We start from the raw sequence: 12877 nt of genomic DNA, 5'->3' as shown, positions 1-12877 counted from the left end.
ACTTCCTGAGAGTAAGGTTAGTACCCACATATTTAATAAGTGGCCACTTTATCCTTCCTGGAGAAAGAAAAACTAGACATCAAAAATGGATTCCAGAGGTTTCTGTAGCCAGCAAGAAGGGGTTTCTATTCTTCAAAGGGCCACACAGATATTCCACCCAGGAACTAAGTTATATGAAGTTGTTAAGTTTGAAATTTAATTACCTGCCTCTTTTCCGTGGCCCAAACTTTAAGACGGAGAAATAGTTGAGCCCTTAGATTTCATCTGCTCAGTCTAAATCTAGTCATGAACATATGTGTGGGTTCTCAGTGGAGCACAAAAATGAAGGCAGTTTAGAAACTTCACTCCAAAACTAATAAAAGAAAACAAAAAATTCCCTGCTGTCAGGAGAGACCTCAGAGACCGAAGGCTGAATGGTGGCTACTGGGGCGGCAGAGACAAGTGGAAAGTTATTCTTAATGGCTATGGTTTCAATTGGGGAAGCCAGTGAGAGTTCTAGAAACGGAAGGTGGCCATGGTGATACAAGAAATGCAAATGTAATGTCATTGAAAGAAAAAAAAAAGTTAATAAATTACTTGAAGTCACTTTATCCTGTCCATACAGTGTGGATATACACAGTCCCCTACAAGGACCATACATATGTTGAAGGCTTGGTCCTCAGTTGGCTTGTCTAACCACTGGAAGGTGGTTGACTGTGTGGTGGCTCTGACTTAAGCCATTGATGGGTCAGCTTCTTGATGTCACTATGGACTGTGGAGCCTGTCTGGAGGTATGCTTGGGAGGAGCATCCCTGTTTCTGATCCTGCCTATCTCTGTACCTCCTGTCTACTTTGTTCATATGAGCCCTCTCCCTGCCCGCCCCCCACACCCCATGTTCTACCAGCCCACACATAGGGCCAGATGCAAAGAAGGCAGGTGACCATGGGGTCACACTTCTGACCACAGCTGGGGGCACTGCTCTTTCTTCCTTTGCCCAGGTATTTTGCCACAGTGCTGAAAGACTGACTGACAGTTTGCCCTACCTATCACGGTTGCTTTACTTTCATACAGTTACTGGTTTTGTGGTGTTGCTTTTACTCTATGAGGTATTAATAATTAATTTTAATTGTCTATTCTATGTATTTTATTTTGAAAAGAATATCCATATTTGGGGAGTATTTCCAAAGAGAAAAGGCAACTATCTGTGGCTTCACGGTCAAGACTTCTAACTCTGTGCCCCTGAAGACTGTCGATGTTTCCGTGAACTGTGCTTGTCAGATGCAGCCTTGGCATGACTTCCAGCTCTGAGAAAACCTGATTACCACCACGATCTCAATTCCTCACCCTGGCTATCTGTTACATCATGCATCCTGTAGCTAGCGCCTGAAACTGTGCAGTGTACCCTTCTGGTGTAAGCAGGCTCCACGGTTGCTTCTGAGTATGCTCAAAATCCGTTGTACTCCCACATTTGAGGTGCTGGGAATCTCCTGTGTGGACCCTGTTTCTCTCTCTGACACATCTTTCCTGTCTCTCCCACCTTTAATTGCACATGTGAGTAGCAGCATTATGAAGCTGACTGACCTCCATCCCCAACCATCACCTGGGTACGTCCCATTTCCATATCAGTTTATTGTTGTGTTCTGGAATTTTGTTGGTGTTGCTCAAGCCCCATTGAACACATGTACATGAAAGAACCGAGAGAGAGAGAGAGAGAGAGAGAGAGAGAGAGAGAGAGAGAGAGAGAGACAGAGACAGAGAGAGGAGGGAGGGATGGAGGGAGAGACTCTATGAATCAATGATTGCCACCAGTCAGCCCTCCTTCCTCCGTCCCTTTCCCTCCCTCCCTGCCCTCATCCGTTCCTCCTTCCCTCCTCCCCCCTTCTTTCTCCTTTCCATATTATCTTCCTTCTGCTGAAGACGGAACTTCCGCATGGCAGGCGAACACCACCATGGAGCTACAATTTTTTCCCTGAAAATTTGTATCGATTCTCTGCAATCTATCTCCCCTAGACACACAAACCAGACACACTTCAGGCTAAATTACACAGCATCCATATGGACTGCAAGGGACTTGTTTTTTTTCTTTTATCACACTTAGTATATGTCATTGCTTTGATGTTTTCCTGTGTTTACCACCCTCCAACCTTCCTTCTGCAAACCTCCGAAGTCTTGAAAGGGAGAAACTGTATCCTATTGGCACTTTTATTCCCCAACACCTAGTAATGAGACCAGAAGATGGAGACACAAAGAGTGGCTAAGAAAAGAATAAGAAAGGAAAAAGAAAAAGAAGAGACTTCGAGTACATGGGTGGTAGGAACCTCTCAGGTATGCAAGATGGTAACGCAGAAAATGGCATGTTTTCCACTGGTGGTAATACATGTATGACCCAGATGTCAAGCGTCTAGTACAGTGGCTCTCAACCTGTGGGCTGCAACCCCTTATCTATCTCCAAAAATATTTACAGAATGATTCGTAACGGTAGCAAAATCACAGTTATGAAGTATCAATAAACACAATGTTATGGTTGGGGTCACCACAGCATGAGGAACTGTATTAAAGCGTCACAGCGTTAGAAAGGTTGAGAACCATGGATCTAGTAGAAGCCATTTGCCTTGCTTGTTCTTTCCTCTGCCACACACTCCATGAAAAGTTTTAGAATGTGGGAGCTGGAGAGATGGCTAAGACTTTGCATTTGCTGCTCTTGCAGCAGACCCAGGTTCAATTTCCAGCATGTACATGGTGGCTCACAACTAACTACTCATAACTCCAGTTCCAGGGAATCCAACACCCTTTTCTGGCCAGTGAGGGCACCAGGCATGTGTGTGATAAACATGCATACAAACAAATGTACAAAATATTCATACCCATAAAACAAAATACATAAACCTAACAAAAAAAAGTCTTTAAATTCTTGGGAGTACTCAGCTCCTGTTGCAGAGTGTGTACCTATTGCTATGACATTTGTGCTTTATTTTAGAACTTGCTTTGCTAACTCTGAAATGAGTTGGTTTAAATACACAATTTCCAGCTGAATGCTGTTCTAATAACAAAGTTCATCAGACAGAGGCATCCTTCAAAGGCACAAAGAGTTAAGTGTGTAATTTTCTTAATAAGACTGAAAAGGCAGGGCATCATTTTTTCCTAACTATGGCATGCTCTGTGACACCATGTAATTTTGGGGTATCTACACTTTGCTGGGAAAAGAAAAAAAATACCTAGTTTCTTTTTAAAACTATTTTTGCTTCCAGGAAAAAAAAATCATTTGCTCTGTCACAATTATGGCAATAAATCTTATAGTGAAGACATTTAACGATGGCTACAAGCCTTCCTTTATCTAACTTTACTGACGTGCTTTCAACTTACTAAATGTGGAAAAAGGGAAAAAATGGCTATGTTTTGTTTTTATAGTTTTTCTTTTATATTTGTGGCTAAAAAGCAGTGGCCTTCTGTCCTTGAGTTTGTGTGGCCCTGGATGATAATATTTTTGCCTTTTTTATATACAGACTGAGCATGCTTATTCTAAAAAGTACAAATCAGAAATGCTCCCAAATTCAAAATATTTTGAGTGTTAACATGGTGTCAGGAGTGGAAATTCTGCCCATAGGATGGGCAGAAAGCACAATTCAGGCTTCGTAATAAATATTTTACAAAATGACCTTTAAGCTCTGTGTAAAAGGTGTATATAAAACATGCATGACTGTTTTGTGTTTTGACTTGGATCTGATCCCCAGGACATCTCCTTCTGTATATACAAATATCTCAAAATCTGAAACCCAAACCACTTCTGGTCCCAATCATTTTAGTAAATTCAAACTGTAGTAAGTTGTTCTCTTGCTGTTGTTTGTTTGATGTTTTTTGATAGTCTCATTTTATATCCCTGACAAGCCTGAAACTCTATGTAGACCAGGCTAGCCTCAAAGTCAAATAGATTCACCAGCCTTTGTTTCCCCATTCCTGGGGTTAAAAGCATGTGCCACCATGCCAGGCTAAAGTACTTAAAAATTTTATTTACCCTGTCTTGAAAAACCAAAAATTTAATTAATTAATTAATTAATTGTGCCTGGGTGCTTCTATGTGGACCCCATGAGTTCAATACCCTCAGTTCCCTTGGAACTGGAGTTATATGCAACTGTGGGTTCTGAGAACCAAACTCAGGTTCTCTGGAAGAGCAATGAGTGCTCTTAATCACTGAGCCGTCTTTCCAGCCACAACCTGTGATAAGCTTACATTCAGAAACAAGTAATTTAGACTTCTGGTTCTTGGGTTGATAAAACAATTGAGAGAAACTGAACTAACCCTATTTGTTCCAGGCTTATTTCTCATATGAGATTCCTATGGGATTTACTTTTAAAAAATTTATTTTGAATAGTAAATAGATTCTAAGAACACAAAATTTAGAAGGCCACCAAAAGGAATATGGTGACAATTTCCCTCCAACCTTGAGGTCTTCATTCATTCATAGTGTATCAGCTCTTTCTATAGTATTTTAGAGGTATAATATATGAAACTGATACAGACACGATCTATTCTGAATGTCTCTTTTAGGATTATCTGACACCAATACATACTGAGTTTAATAGCTGCATAGTATGTAATGAGAGGTTCTTTGTCCAGGCTGGTCCCATGGTCCTTGAGCCCCAAATAAACATGGGGACACTATATTAGTTATAAAGTTGTTGGCCGATGACTAGGGCTTCTTATTGGCTAGCTCTGTCTTAATTATTAACCCATTTCTATTAATCTAAGCATTTTCACATGGTCTGATCTTACCAGAGAGGGGTCTGGTGCATCCTATCTTCCCTGCCTCCTTGTGACAACTCCTCCCTGCCTCTACTTCCCAGAATTCTCCTCTTCTCCTAGTCCCGCCTATCTTCCTGCCTTATTGGCCAATAGTGTTTTATTCATTAACCAATAAGAGAAACATATACACAGAAGGACAACTGCATCAGTAATATTCTACTATATAGATAAAACAAAAGTCAGTCACTCACACATTGACAAATGACACCTCATTGAGTATCATAGTAATATACATTTTTACACATGCAAGAAATTTAATATTTTAAAGGTAAAAAAGTTAGCTTGAGTTTAAAAAGTTAACTTACGCCCTTCTTAGAGAAGGACTTGCTAGGCCAAAGGTTATGTGCCTTTTTAATCTTGACAGTTACCACATGTTGCTGTTCATAGAAGTTATGCCAAAATCCACTGCCACCATCAGTGTGCGAAACCCTTCACACTCTCACCACAGAGTCTCCCACCAAAATTGATCTTCACCAAAATTTAAGGTTAAAGACGTTCCTGGATAATAGATAAGACGGCGAAAGTTTCACTTTGTCCAACTCAGTCATCTCAAAAGTTTTAAAAATAAAACTATTCTTAGATAAAACCTAGTTAAGTTGCATTGCTGAGATTATGTATAAAATTTCACTACTCATCAAAAAAAAGGAATTTCCAAATTTCATACATAAAGGATTTATACATAAGGGAAGAAAACAAAAAAAAAAAAAAGAGGAAAGAAAATTTGAAGTTTTCTGCCCGCCTTTCTTGTTTGTAAGTCTTGTTCTCTCTGACTTGTCTTTACCTATATTTCTCCCACCTTCTCACCATTTAAAGGAGACTTTAGATTTTTTTCATTCTATTGTATGACACTAACCTTGAAGATACATGAAAAAATGTCTGCTCACCTCAGATGATCAGATGAGGAAATGATGACAGACCAAATTAACACTCCACGAAAGACCAGCATGGTTAACCAATGACGGGTTACAAACAGGAGTATGGGTGAGGGGTTACTCACAGGAGTATGAGTGAGGGGTTACCCACAGGAGTGAGGGTGAAGCTTACTCACAGGGGTGAGGGTGAGGGATTACCCACAGGAGCAGGAACTAAACAAAGCATCATCATCAGATGCTCATCCCAGCATGGGTGATGACTCATGAAAGCTGGAACCTGGAGTTCTCTCAGCATCTTGCAGAGAGCTAAACAAAATGGAGACTCTCCTCTCAGCAGCCCTTTACTGCTTATATAACATGGGGGAAGAAGGAACTCTGTGTATCTGGTAAGTTTAGACTTTCTAGGTGTTGAAATTTCCTGATTTCTTAGTGAGCTTGCTTGGAGGGTGGGGCATTTTATATTGGAGAAATCCTATGTGAATTTATTCAAAACAGAATAAATATATAAAACCCAAAGGCTTTGGAATTTAATGCAACTTCAACTGATGAGAGAGATAATGTTTTGGTTTTCTCTAGCTGGCTTACCAAATGATCCTCTGTACAAATTGTCTCTATAGTTGAGTGTTTATTTTCTTTTCTGCTTTTAAAAAGAAAGAAACCCATGCCTAATCCTGCAGTGCTGACTTGATGCTTCCTTTTCTGAAGTAGGGCACGAATGATTACAGCCCTTTATTGTATGCTTACCTCTGCCAGGATGGCTAAGTACCTTGTGGAATAGATGCACTTGCACTTCTTAAACAGACACACAGTACATAATCTGATGAATATGACAAGCTATTTGTTTACCTTTTCACAACTGTAGATAGGACAGTCAATTGTAGTAAATAAAATGCAAATATCCATTTCACTTTCTGAACTGAAAAGGCAGAGTGAAATAAAGGCTAGGACTGCACTAGGGTTTTGGGGCTTGCCCATGTATCTATATTTAAGGAATAACTTTAAAACTATGTTTCATTGCTTTAAAAATTCCAACAGAGATCCAACACTATAAAAGATCCAACTGAGGCAGTGTTAGAATCAGATATGACTGAACAGTAAAGTTCACACTAAAATAAAAGCAGCAAGGTAGCTTAAAAAATTTTAGCCAACAAAGTTTCAGTCTGTTTCTCAAATAAGCACCCGATTAAAGCCAAGCTAGTAACAAAATTTTTAACAAATATACTAATCAGGGTTTCCAGAGAGACAGATATACACACAACAGGCATATTACAGAGGGTATTTGTTAGGTTACTTTATACAGTCTGAGTATACAATAATAGCTGTTTGTAGATGCTCAGTCCACAACACTGGGTATTGAAGGAGTTCTAATCCGGCACTGAAAGCCTTGAGGATTCCTGGAGAGCTTCTGGTCTTCAGTTTATTGAAAGGCTGAAGAGGCTGAGGCAGCAATAGAGCAGATACATTCACCATCCAGGAGTGTAGGCAGGCAGGTAAAAGCAGCTCTCTTTCCCTTTATGATGACTTTATATCTGGGCTACCACTTGGAAGGTACTGCCCATTCTTGGGAGGCAGGGTGGTGTTTCCTCCCTTAGTTAATCTCTCCAGGAAACACCCTCACAGACTCACCTAATGGGCCTTAGGTTTGTGGTCATCCAGTATAGAGTCAGATCAAGACAGTGGTGTATGTCAGTCTGGAACAACAACAAAAAGTAGCATAGAAGCCTCTGGGTCTCAAGGAACTATAGAGAGAAGTGCCTGAGAGGGTTTGTCAACTCCAGGACAGTCCTGAGATCACAGTGCTTGGGAGAGACAAGCATCAAAAGAGTCCCAAGGAAGGATGGAGATGTCTAAGTAGAAGAGTATGTAGAAGCCAGGGATGAGCCATATGAGCTTCTGAAAACAGGGACCCCATGTTAGACTGCATTCGGTCCCAGGGATCTAACATTAATTATTAGTACATCAAGAAATAAGATGTACTAAGATTGCCAGGATGGACTCAGAGAAAGCATGTCAGTGACCTCCATGCCTGCCCATGGATGGACACACTGAGCTGTTGAATGTGTTGACCAATTTTTTTATGGTAGCTTAAAACTGATCTGGACTATCCCTTAACCTTAGGAGATGGTCTACTCTTTTTGCTATTCTGAGAGTATTTTTGAAGATGGAGTTTCTGTTCTGCCTGGTCCTGCAGCCATTTAGCCCCAAATAAACACACAGAGGCTTTTATTAATTGTAAACTGTTTGGCTGATGGCTTAGGCTTCTTACTGGCTAGCTCACTCTTAATTATTAACCCATTTCTATTAAGCTATGTATTGCCATGAGGCTGTGGCTTACCTGTAATGTTACTGCTTCTGCTGCTACATAGCATCTCTTATCTCTTTGTCTCCTCTCCCCAGAATTCTCCTCATCTGGCAGCCCTGCCTATACTTTCTGCCTGGCTACTGGGCAATCAGTGTTTTATTCATCAACCAACAAGAGAAACATACATACAGAAGGACATCCCCCATCATATTTTTGAGGCCGGCATCAGTCTACAACTGTTTATGGCTGGGCTGTGACAATGGAAGTACAGAAACACAGAATTTGCAGCAATCTGTCATATAATTTTATACCTACCTTTTTTTTTTTTTAAAAAAAAAAAAGGTGACCAGCATTTTTGTCTTTTAAAATTCATTTCATTGTATTTTTCCAAAAAGTATCAATACATGAAAAGACTGGGGTGGAAGAGAATGGGCTGTTATTGCCCACCAGTGGTTGAGGGCCTCTGAGCTAATTTGCAGCTGTTATTATCTCTCCTTTCAAAATTTATCAAGGTTAGTGCTCAAGATCTGTGGATACCCTGGGAGCTTCTCTGATTCCTGTAAATTAAAATTGGCTTCAGAGCAGATTTAGATGTTATCTAAATCTGGGTTTAGATAACAAGTGTAACACTCAGCCCAGAGACAACAGGGACCAGTGTCTCACTGTATCACAGTATCAGGGAACACAGCCCGAGCAGCTAAGACCTTATCCTGACTCTTATATATAGCAGTGGCAGAATTTGGGGTGAGGGATGGCTCGTTGAGACATGGCAAAATGGAGCTAATTATTTTTATAATGAGATGTTGGAAATGACTCTCTGTCATGGGTCACACTTAGCACAGGCACATGGGCTCATTCACTGGTTTTTAAAATATTGTTACAACTGAAGGTTTTCATAGCCCCGCTAGAGAAGACCTTGGGGATAGACTAAGACTTAGGGACTCCAGTTCTGTGACCTACATGGCTGGGGCAAAAGAAAATGAAAAACAGGACAGACAGACGTCTGTACAGAGAAGCTGGGATAGGGTGGGCAAGGTCATCAATGGAGATGCACCATGAGTGTTTATTATATACTCCTGTGCAAGAGGCCAGGTGTTAGTCTTGGTAGGAGCTCTCTGTAGGGGAGCAGCCTGAGGTTGCAGTCGTTTGGAAGCAAGAAGCTATAGTTGACAGTCTATGCATACACTGGCTTTAACTAAGAGTCAGTCCTCGCTAACGTCCATACTTGGACCAGAGGAAGCTTTGTGATTTCCATTAGTCTGAAGCACTAGGTCCTAGACATGGCTGTGCTGATGTCAATCATTTATTATTGCAGGACTTCATCTGCTACCACATTTTAGAGAAAGGGAGTGGCATAGTGTTTAGTCTTCAGTACTCTCTCATCCATGGCTGGTCTATCTCAGTGCTTCCTGGTGCCAACTCCACACTTGTCATTCAGGATGGAATTGAGTTGGATGTCTGAGACCTGTGGCTTTGCACTGCTATAGGCTTCCAGGGGAAGCAGACACCCTGGTGCCTTCTCTACACTTTTAGCATCTCTAATGTGAGCAGATAACTCACCTATACTGGAAGATACACCAATAAAGTACAGGATGCCAACTCCATCCCCAGAGTTTCTGGCTTAGTAAGCCTTGGGTATCAACTTGAAACTGCATTTCTAGTGATTTCAATCAGCACTCTTAGAAACGTCTTCCTAGGGTTTGGACAGCACACAAAGAACAAATTGCCTGGTACTCTGAAACAGAAATACTGGTTTCGTCATCATTTTGTTTGTTTGCTTGCTTATTTATTCGATTTATTTTTTTGGAGACAGGGTCATTTAACCCAGGCAAACATCAATCTCCTAATCCTCCTGTATTCATTTGGCAAATGCAGGAATTACAGACATGTACTATTACCCAGCATTTCCACTGATCTTAAGCAAATTACATGACTTCCTCTAGTTACGTTGCCTAAAATCAAACAAACAAACAAAAAAACAATAAAACTTGTAAACTCTTACATGAGCCGCTTTTCTCACTGCTGAGACAAAACTCACGACAGAAGCAACTTGAGAGAGGAAGGAGGTTTATTCTGGGTCACAGTTTGAGGGAGCACTGCACCACACCCGGGAAGGCATGACAGCAGATGAAGCTCCACCCATCCGGGCAGAAGCAGGAAGCAGTCCAGAAGCAGGGGTTTAGAGCCCTGCCCCAGTCATCTACCTCCACCTGCCAGGCTTCTTTCCTAAGGGCTGCACAGTCTTCAAAACACTACCATCTGGGGGCCTGAGCTTTCAAAACACGGAGGATGTTTGAGAGTGAAACTGCAACCTCTCTTGTCCAGTTCTCAAATCTTTCTGTTCTTATTGGCGGTTGTTTCTAAATAAACTAAGATGCCATAGTAACTGCAAAATTGACATAAATATGTTCTGACAATAATGTTTTCCTTTGTTGTCATTTTTCATGATATGGTTTTGTTAAAAAAGATTTATCTTATTTTCATTTATATCTATGTATGTGTTTGTGCCCAATGTGTGTGCAGCTGCCTGTGTAGGTCGGAAGAGGGCCTCTCTGCTGGTTAGTTCTTGCCAACTTGACATATGAAACATACAGATTCCCCGGAAAAGGGGATCACAGATGAAGAATTCCTTCTGTCAGATTGGTGTGTAGGCAAGGCTGTGTGGACATTTTCTTAGTGATTGGTGTGAGAGGGGCCATCATTCTGGATGATGCCATGCCTAGAAAGGTGATCCTGGCTTGTATAACAAAGCAGGCTGAGAGAACTGTGTAGAGCAAATCAGGAAACAGCACACCCATGGTCTCTGCTTCAGTTCCTGTGTTCAGGCTGTCTTTTTGGAGTTGCTTTGACTTCCTTCCACAACGAGGGTTGAAATAAACTCTTTCCTACCCCAGTTGCTTTTGGTCATGGTGCTTTATCATAGCAATAGGAAGCCAACTCAGGCAGTCTCAGATCTCCTAGAGCTGGAGTTACATGAACTACTCAAAATGGGTGCTGGGAACTGAACCTGGGTCCTTTGCAAGAGTAACAACACTCAACCATAGAATCTTCTCTCCAGGCCCCAGTTGTATTTGTTTTCTTCAGCGGGATCTCATATTGCCTGACTGGCCTGGCCTGCCTGTTCTTTCTGTCTGCGCCTTTCAAATGCTGAGACTACAAACATGTGCTATCATGCCTGCTCACAATAGTGTTTCTGTCTTCTAAGATGGGATATCCCAGATGCTCTTGTTGTTGCCATTTGTCTGTTTGTTGAGACAGGGTCTTGCTGTGTAGCTCTGGCAGGCTGGGAACTCACTATGTGGCTTCTGATTTCTGGTGATCCTCCTGCCTCTGCCTCCCATGTGCTAGGGTTGTAGGCACAAGTTGCCATTACTGCCTCAAGTATTGTCTCGTTCGCTAAAACTATCCAGGCAGTAGAACCTGTACTGAGTACCACAGGAGGATTTTCTCAATGAGCCCTCATGACAAATACATGAAACGGTTGTGTTTAAATTGCATTCTTTATTTATTACAGTATGTGTGTGTGTGTGTGTTGCGTGGGTGCTGTGGTGGATGTATAAAGGTTAAAGGACAATTTGTGGAGTCAGCTCTCTCCTTCCCCTCTGTGAGTCTCATGGATGGAACTCAGGTTGTCAGGACTTACCTGCTGGAAGTAGTTATTGATTTCACTTTTTCTCTTTAGAATCTGGGCAGTGGCAGTTTGAGGGGGTTACCTGCTTCCCTTGGGTGGTAACGATGAAGCTGAAGTTACTGCCCGTGTAAACAATCACAGAGCCAGCATGCCACCTCTTAAGTACAAGCATGAAGCACACTACGGGATTAAAAAGAAATGGGGGAATGTGAGACAACTGGACACTTTGGGGTCAGTGTTTAGAATGCCCATTTCCCCAACTCTTTCTACCCCCAACCTGGTGACAATCGCCACTAATGATGAGTTTGAAAAACGCTGACACAACAGCACATATTCTTGCAAGTGTATGTACACATTCATTCCAGGAACATTCAAAGCTAGTCTACAGTGACAAGTTATCATGACTAGCTGCAGGAGAAGTGAGCCAGATGGGAGCAGGAGAGAACTACTTCCTGGGTCAATGATAATATTGATTTGAGTGCTAGTCACTCAAATATATGCATAGCCAACACACTCTGAGTTGTCCCTGGCAGATTTGAGTATATTCCTGCACGCCAGTTTTACCTGGATCAAAAAGACACAGCTGGTTAGTTGGTTGCTATAAAAGAATCAGAAATTACCACCCCACTTCCCAGATCAAGCATGGTGGAGGGAGAGAGCTATTTCATGTTACTGGCTTTCTAGTTCTTATCAACAGCCATAGCTTTGCATCAGTTAAAGGGATGATGCAAGCAAGCTTTTGCTCATTGAGGCAGCTGCATTTGGGAGAAGGCAAAATGAGGTTTGAAATGTGTTACCCCAAACCACAGATGATGTTAGTTTCAACAGCACACCATCCCACGTCAAACACTGAGTGTGGTTCTTGGGGGACCATTGTTTGTCGGTGAAGCCACCAAATTTGCTGATGTCCACTCAGCTGTTTCTCTCTAATCTGGGCTTGTGGTGCTGGGGCCTCTAATCTCTTCATCAGATAATGGCAGATAGTTCCCTGAGAATCCCATTTACTGTGGCCATCCATTCGGAAGGTCACTTCGTTTAGTGTCCTCATTAAGTGCCACTCTAAAGTTTAATAATTTTCCTGGCTCCAGTGTTTCTTCCTCCAGTGTATCTTGTGTAATTTATTCTTGTTACAACTCATTCCCCTTCATCTGCCCGTAAACTGCAGTCATGATATTTCATGATATTGCCAGTACCGTATAATTTACAAATGGTCTTGCATACCTACAGGTCTTTTTAGAAAGAAAGACTAAATTGTTGCAGGGAAAGCTAGGTGAAAAGAGTGGGACTGAGAA

The sequence above is a fragment of the Cricetulus griseus genome, chromosome 5 (assembly GCF_003668045.3).
Source record: "Cricetulus griseus strain 17A/GY chromosome 5, alternate assembly CriGri-PICRH-1.0, whole genome shotgun sequence".
Lineage (NCBI taxonomy): Eukaryota > Metazoa > Chordata > Mammalia > Rodentia > Cricetidae > Cricetulus > Cricetulus griseus.
Note: the sequence above shows the minus strand (reverse complement) of the source record.